The following is an 8,839-nucleotide window of genomic DNA, read 5'->3' as shown; positions in this document are numbered from 1 at the left end:
TTTTTTTTGTCCTTTCTTGTTCTTCTTTCGTATCTTCTCATCACGAGGCCGATCATTTTAAATTTCAAAAAAAATCAAATCCACGCTCGCGAATATACTCACACGCCTGAAGAAGATGACCAATTAGACGCGTGCACACAGCACAGAATAGAACCGCACGCTGTGGACATGTCGCTCGTGGACTGGCTGCGTAGTTCCAATGTGTACCACTCGTGGACATGGCCACTCTCAGGCTTCTCTCTGGTAATAATTTTAATTATAATTATTTAATCATTCGAGCGATTGCGCTGTGAAATTTATTTATTTTGTATTTGTAAGTTTTACGTGTATTACTAGCACTTTTTGTATGTTTTTAAAAATTTAATTATTGAAGTAGCATGCCTTTTATCAACAGTGCATAAAAAGGTCTTTTAGAATTATTTACGAAATACATGAGAGAGACACTAGATGACAGTTTAATATTAATTTCAATCTTCCACACTTTTATGCCGTCACTTTTTTGTAAGTATTTATATAATTATAATATAATGTTGTAAGTAATTATAATTAATTTACGATTAGTACTATGAGATTGTTAATAAGTTATTTATATCAAACATATGTACTAATGTGGTACCGTTATTTTAATAATTGCTTGTAATTCTTTTGTTCTGTCGAAATCTAAATGAATAGAACAAATTTTTTGACAAACATAAAATAACTCATTACACGTGAATTATTTATTATTATTTCTATAAGATTCGGTTTTGTTTTATTTAAAAAAAACAGATTGTACATAGTGTATACATTAAAAAGTTTATACATTAAAAAACTCATTTATTTTTAAACAATAAAATATTATGACAAGAAATATATATATTTTTTAAATATTTTATTTTCAAAATGATATAAGCGTAGCGCACATTACATATTATTTTGCATTTTATGAAAGATAGATAGTTTTTAGCAATATCTTTTCTCATTTAATAATTTAATACATAACTTTTACATATAACTTTACGTATGAGTGAATAATGTTTTTTTTTAGAAAAATAGTATAACAATTATTTTTAACAATTTGTATATTTTGACATATTGTCTATATTCTCAAAAGTAAACATGTACGCCCTGTGCGCATGCACTTATATAGATGCAATTTCTTCAACAGAAAACAGTCGTTACGGTATGAATACGTTAATAAACAAGACTTTTGTAAAATAAAACATAGCTAAGTTTTAAAGAAGTCTATCTCTACAAGAATATCTATTACATGAATTTGTTTTACTTTTTATTTTGACACGTTTCATCCGCTAACGAGTCTGCGCGTTACAGGAGATTTCTGTTTGGCTTTTCCCGGCAGCGCGACGGACACTTCATTCCCGTCAGTCACGTGGTGAGCTTCCGCGGGTGCGGATCGCGTTTCTTTGACGGCCTTTTTCTTTTCCGACAGCGCACATCTCTCGGTGGTGTAAAAACAAAAAAAAAGAAAATTAAAATAAAATAAAATAAAATAAAATAAAATAAAAAATAAAAGAAAACCAGTCAAGAAGTCATCGAGCAATTTCGAAACCACGGGCCAGAGGTAACATTGGAATTTTTTAAATTTCATTAAAAATTTCGACAAACTTTTTCTTACGTTTAAAAACACAAGTTTTATAAGTCGCATCTTATACTGAGTTCGTTACGTTTTTAATGAAAAAATGAATCTTGGGAATCAAAAATTCGATTTCTTCTTCTTCTTGTTTTTTTTTTTTTTTTTATGCAGTAGTACGGTAATTTAGTTTAAGCTTAATTGCAATGTGTCACACGCTACTTGTTATAAGTGCATCATTATCTTGAAGAGCGAGAACGTACTTCTGCGAAAGTAGATACACGGTCGATATCGTGCAACTTAGAGCGCCTACATTTGAAATCTAATGTCCACGTAGGAACATGTCTCGGTCCGATGATAGTTGGTTGCTGTGTTGAATAATACATCACGCGTCGATGCTTACCTGGTGACGACAATATTCTACCGCGTGCAACTTCTCGCGGGTGGTAAAAAGCGAGCTTTTACAGAAAAGCAAGAAGTTCTGGCTATTATCTACGCGCAGTTTTATTTTACATCCGTAAACTCAAAAAACTTTTGCTCACACAGAAGAGCTCTGACTCTTTATTTCATTTTTTCATTCTCTTTGTTTGCGTATCGGGAATTTCACATACGTCTTTCTTCACACGTATCATTTGTACATTTCGCAAGAACAGTGTATTACAGACGCGACGCGAAATCATAATCGCGCGTGATAAAAAAAACTTTAAGGAAAGAAAACGTTTTATATCACGCATTTAAGTCTAATCTTTTAATTGAACGCACATTTGAATCAATTGGGAAATTAAACATAGCGAACCAACTATGTTTATTCTTGGTGGAGAAGATATTTTTTTAGTCATATTATTTTTGAGAAAGGGAGAAACTTTGCGTGTAGATACAACACGAGTAACAAATGGATGTAACAAGTTGTATGTACGTGTAAATTGTACCGAATGTAACGTCTTGCGTTTATTTCAACTGTATTTCGTTCGAAAACGGGAGAGATTTCATCTCTCAGTCGGAAGTTTCTGAAAGCATTTCGAAGAATGATGAGTGACTTCCACAATGCCGGTAGCGGAGTGCGATTTACCTCTCTCGTAGCAACGTTTGTATCTGTACTCGCGATTCTTCGGGAGTCCGCTCCGCCGATGTGGTTTATATCTCGCAAACGCGAATGAAATTTTCAAGAGCTGAAGACTCTTACAACAACAAGCTCTGACTGTTACATTGATACAACGTCGTTTCTTTATTACATGTTCCTTTGAAGAAATTCCTTCTGTGTGCTCATGATCTCTCGTAACGTAAATAAAGTTGCAATAACACAAATCTTCTTAAATACGATACGATCGATTATCGTTCAATTTGATGTTTTTGTAACGTATATATATGTTACATACAAAATGTTTGAAATCTTTATATTGTAGTTTATATGTTACATAATAAAACTGTGACATACAGTTGATGTAAAATATTGTTTGAACGACTGATTATATATATGAAATGCAGTTGAGCAAAAATTGCTTTTGTTGTTCATGTCACGGAAGTTGATCAAACATTAAAATACACTGGCAATTTACGTGACGCTACCTTGCAAGCGTGTTACATTATAATGAGGAGATTTCAGTTTTCACAACAGTTTTCACATTATTACATTATCAATCGCGTGTGAGTTACGCAGGAAAGTTGTATCTAGTTTTATCTCTTCCGTAATGAGCAATTAGTTTACATAATGTAACAACGTTGAATTTATTGAAACACGATATGTATAGCGATAAAGCGGAAAACGAGTCGATTTTAAATTTTTTCAGGTTATTTATTTAAAAGAGAGAAGAACAAAGCGAATGAACGCTTTTATCGCGCGCGTTTTGTCGTTGACATATCTACTGTGATAATGATTATAAACTCGCGCTAGTATTGAAATAGGAAAATGTGGCATTTTTTGCACGGGATCAAGTAGTATCGAAATTCAATGGTGAGCAAATAGCAAAACGTAATGGACGAACGAAAACTTTTCCTTTGTGCGTTTGCATGTGTTAATTCACTAACTCACACGACGTGTTTGCGAGCGCTCGTCAAAGGGCAAATTTCCGGCTCTGCTTGTTTAACCAAACCTTTTCTGAACTTTTCACCTCGGATACGTATAATTATTAAGCACCGTGGCGAAAATGTAGAGTTACTGATGGGTCAAAATAATTTATTTTAGAGAACAAAAGTGAAAGCAAAAACACGTATATGTTGAGGTAGTTATTTACGTTTTGAAAAAAACGAATTTTTACTGTGCTATAATTTGATAGCTGATATTGAGTTAAAATTTACGTATTTTTGTATTTTAAGTTATAACGCGAATAATTTTGTAATTTTCAAATCCTATTTAAAAACATTTATACTGCAAAACAGTTTACCAAAACAATTAATTAGTAGGTCACAAATCGAACGCCATTTCGGTCGCGATATCAGGAAGCTTAATAATGAGATAAGAGTAAATAGGATATTCTCGATGCGCAGTATCCTTCGCGTGGCAATCCGATCGGTATCAACGAATCCTGGATTGGCGTAAACTCAAAGAGCTTTGTAATTTGTATCAATTACCGCAAATCTCTGTAGAGATGTCCTCTAAAATAACACGAGAGTGTTAGAAAGACAAAGTGTAAAACAATATGAGATTTTTTCATTGTAGAATCTAAGAAGAAATGTGCGCGTCGCGCATATAGATAAAAATGCAAATATAGATATGATTCAATTAAAGGCGCTTTTAAATGCACATGGAGATTGGCAGGCGAAAAAAAATGGAGTGGATATTTCGCATAATCGCGGCATTAGGTAAATTTTTTGCCTCTTTTAGAAAGATAGAAAGATCACTCACGGGTAAAAAACGTAAATCTGCTTCACTTTGATAACCGAGTACCTTTGTGGAATCCCTCGGTTGATTAATAACTTTGAAGCGCGGCGCGCTTTATGAGGAATTGGCTAGCGCGAAACTTCGCGATGCACAATGAAGCTTCGCCTACGTCGGGTAGGCCGAAGAGATATTGAACTTCTGGTGTGTCTCATAAAAAATAAATTCTTACCGCAATTTCGCGGAACGGACGGTTACTTTCGATCAGTTGTCGAGATAGACAATGTTATGAGCTCAATGACGTAGAAATAATCGATTTTTCTGTAGAAATACACATACGAGAGCACAGCGGAAAATCTATTTCAATGAAGTCAAATTCCAATAAAAGTTATGTGTACGTACTTATTTATTTATTTGTTCTGTGTACGTACTTATTTATTTATTTATTTATTTATTTTATGTAAACAAGAAAAATTCTTTGTTGTACAAGCATTAATTAAAAACAATAAAAGTAACATGTGATAGAAATAATAACAAAAAAGAAAAAACAAAACTAGAAATATATAAATGTAACAAAAGAAACAAACCGAAACAAAACCAATAACAGAGAAAGAAAAAATTACTTAAGAGAAGATTAAATTAATTAATTTTAGTCTAAAAACATTGATAGAAAAAAATCACTAACATTAAAAACTTATTTTTAATTACACAAAGGCGATTTAAAGGTAAATTTACTATAATTAATAAGATGCAATGCAACGTGAAAAAATAATTATGTTAATAAAAATACAAAATATAATATCAAAGAGTAAAGCATGTATCTATCTTGTCAAAAATCAAAGCTTATGTGAAGAATGTAAAATAACGCAAGAGATTTATATCTTTGTCACGAGCGTAAGAAAAAAACCATTTCTTTAGCAAACAATTGTTATATTATAACAATTGTTATATTATATTATAGAACCGACAAAACTGTCGGTAAATATTCAGGAAGATAAAAAGTAATACAACGAAATAACAAACACACATTTTACACACAGATATGAAAGAATTCAAAAATTAAACGCTTTGCAAATATATTGAGGCAACGCACTCGCAATTTTTCTTAAAAATTGCGATACTTCGATATCGCAATATCTCGCGGAACGGTTTGACTTTCGGTCCCTTGAAACAATACAGAGCGATGATTGTAGCATATTTTTTTACCCCTGGAAATCTGACAATACATTGGTGTTTGTTTGTTTGTTTTTTTTTTTTTTTTTTTTTTTTAAATTAGGCAGCGCGATCTTTCGATATGTACATAAATGGAATATATACCTTTATCTTTTTAACAAACACTATTACGGTTTTCTAAACGAAAAACAACTGCCCCGAATAACACGGAAAAATAAACATCTTGCGAGCAACGGTTCTTACACGTGTACAATTTACAAAAAATATAATGTTTTTTACATTTTCTGTACAAATATATCTTCAGAGTGACAGACAATTCCGCTCACGTTTTATATCCCGATACGTTTACGGAAATTAATTTCTTCCAATTGTTATCGATGATCACGTCCGTGAAATTGTCCGGGAATTAAATTACATTCAAGCGCGGACCGTGCAAGATAGAAGGAAACCTTAGTAGATTCTGAAAGCACTAATATTGAACATTGTATCTTCAAATACACTTTCTATCACTTCTATCTAATGTAAAAAAAACTTAACAGCAAATAGTAAAGAAACAGAAAGAGAATGATAAATTTCTTCATTTTAAAAGTCTTATATTTTTTTTTTGACACATTTTTTAAGATCTTTCAAGACTGCGGCATGCAATTTAATGTGTATTGATTCGCTACAGTAATTGTGTATCCAAAAGGGGAATATTATTAACCGCAATCTGGAAACTCATTAAAAAATGTGCTCGTGTGAAATTGAATCGTCATAAATATTCCATTTGTCGATAGCGCTTCTTTCTTTCGATATGACATCGGGTTGCGCTGGTCGATCAATCATCGATTTGCTTCGAAATAATGAATATCGCGACCGATTATATTTACACGAAGCCGTGTGCAGCATGTGCACAAGGGACGATTGATAAATACCCGAAACGACGTACAGACAGCGACAATAGTATCGCGCGTTATTCTCTGTTGACAAATTTTATTCTTCAGAAGAACAAATGCCAAAAGGTGGCTTGTTGTTGTCGCACGTGATGTTTGTGTGAAACTTTTCACACACTTTTCACTTTTCACTTTCTTCACACTTCAACGTTCAAACTTTACGAGTTGAGCTCCGAATTGTGCTGTCTCATTCGTAACAAATATATAATTGTGTGCGATTTCCATTTATTTCCGAATCTGAAAACAAATACTTCGAGAAATTTTCGAGCAACAATGAAGTCATCGATGTCGGAAATAGCTATTTTGAAGAGGTCGGGAAAAATTGTTGTACCAAAGTGATACAAGTGAGAAGCCTCTCGAGAAGCGCCGGTCAAAGTGTATTGAAGTAGAAGGCAACTATATCGAACAATAAATACATTTCAACCGATAAATTGCTGTTTATCTCTTTTCCTCTCTTTCGGATAGTTATCAATTACTTCTGGTATATACGTCGATCATTACATTACTTGCACGTCGAAGAATTGATCTCGCGTTTCGCGCGAGAAATTCAGCAGATTGCATCGCGATTTTAGTCTCACTTTCGAATACATCTCACTGATGATCGTTTGTAAAATGAAGAGAAATGAACGCACGCCTTCCCCCCTCCCTCAAAGTGGATAAAAATGAAAGGCATTTCTATCGCATTACATTCCTTTGTCAAGCAAGGACTCTACGAAGGAAGTATTATTGCTAGTAAATCACAGGATTTGCGACTCAACGATAAAATGTTCCCGTTTTCCTCACGAATGACGCAGCTGAGAGATAAAAAAGGGTTTAAAGAAATTATTGGCTCTTCGCCTCTTCCTCTCTCTTTTCTTGGACGTTCTAGACTGCGGCCAGCTGCATTGCTCGATAAAGGCCAAGTTTGTTTTCGCGGATGCCAAAGAAGCCGCATGCTTCGCGTTGCTTCAGATTCGTTAATAGTGTTCCCGAGGAAAAACGCGAGGCGACAGTAAAGTGGGAAGTCACTAAAAGTGCATTTTCTCGTAACAAGTTTGTTAGTATCTCGGGAGATAACTACATTGCACTCACGACAACGTCTTGATAAAAAATAGTACGAAACTTGAAAATTTAAAATTAAACGAACGCGAGAGAATCTATTTATTATGGTCTTTATTTAGCTCCGATAATAATTTCCAATCAAAAAAAAGTTACTCAGATAATTCCAAAACTATCTAACAAATTTTTATGTCATTAAAATTACGCGTAATTAGATTTGTTCTATGGAGTTAATCTTTTCGTCGTTAATCTGCTACAAACTGTTTAGAGACATAATTTTATTAGCAACTTTAATTATTAGAGCATGAAATACGCGGATTGCATACGCGAAATTCTACAATTCTCTCTCTGATTTTGCCTTTGTGAAGGAAGACTTTGCGCTGTAAGAAACTTCGACGTTGCTCCAAATGGATAGGACAAAACTTTGTTTTGATAAACGAAGTTTTTAGAGCAGCAGATTAATGACAAAGAACAGAAAAAGAGGAGGCAGAAGGAAAATCGTGATGAATTCACGTTGCTTGTTGCTAGTTTCTATTCGAATTTACATGATAACTTCGTTTAATGGTTTCACGGTATTATTTTCTGCGTAACGAAACTTTAACCGTTTAATTTTGTCTGGTTTTTTTTTTTGACTATTTTGTTTCTCTAGTAAGAATGTTATTACTTTTTGTCACTCAGTTGAAAATGACACGTAAAAATATAATATCTTAAAAATATATTACGTCAATAATATTACTTGACATATATGTATATATATATATATATATATATTTATTGTATTTATAGTTTGGTTTGTATATATTTTGTATATATTTTAATGCGTAAAAAATATTTTACCCATAAGAACAAGAAAGACGTGGTCCGATATAATTATTAAGAGGAATATTATATTGATTCTTATTGTTATTTACACTCTCTGATACGTATAACATGTGAAAGTCAAACACTAGAAAACTCAATATCTTGCTCTTTTTTGTAATCTTGCGACTTGTGCCTTGATTTATGTCCCAATTCATTTCTTCGCGATGAATCATTCATGCAATTGCGTCTGCAGTAATTTGTAAACGTTCGATAATGAACGCGAGATTGCGAAATCAAATTCAATGTAATCACGAGATTCGCTTCAGTCGTATCTTCTCTTTGGATGGACCTCGATTAGTTTTATTTTTTGTTATCTCCGAGTATGAGACTCGGCAAGGCTTCATGAATTCCGATTTCGTGGTGTGAAAAAAGATTCGCGAAGACGCAATGGCAACATTTATTTCGATTAAACTGACAACAAATACAAAAATGGCTCTTTAATTTTTGCTC

General features: G+C 33.2%; 1 protein-coding gene across 3 annotated transcripts in view; it reads left to right on the top strand.

Moving 5' to 3' along the window:
• The first annotated feature begins 1,390 nt into the window (after positions 1-1,390).
• Positions 1,391-8,839, top strand: part of LOC109859619 — a 29,106-nt gene continuing 21,657 nt past the window's right edge. For all 3 annotated transcript variants that reach the window (XM_020438015.1, XM_020438014.1, XM_020438013.1), the window contains exon 1: positions 1,391-1,561. The gene's annotated coding sequence lies outside the window, so the exon portion shown is untranslated. The remainder of the gene's footprint in view (positions 1,562-8,839) is intronic.

This window comes from Pseudomyrmex gracilis, unplaced genomic scaffold, assembly GCF_002006095.1.
Source record: "Pseudomyrmex gracilis isolate BER0280 unplaced genomic scaffold, ASM200609v1 scaffold_272, whole genome shotgun sequence".
NCBI lineage: Eukaryota > Metazoa > Arthropoda > Insecta > Hymenoptera > Formicidae > Pseudomyrmex > Pseudomyrmex gracilis.
The sequence above is the reverse complement of the archived record's forward strand: the minus strand, read 5'-3'. Positions and strand labels throughout refer to the sequence as shown.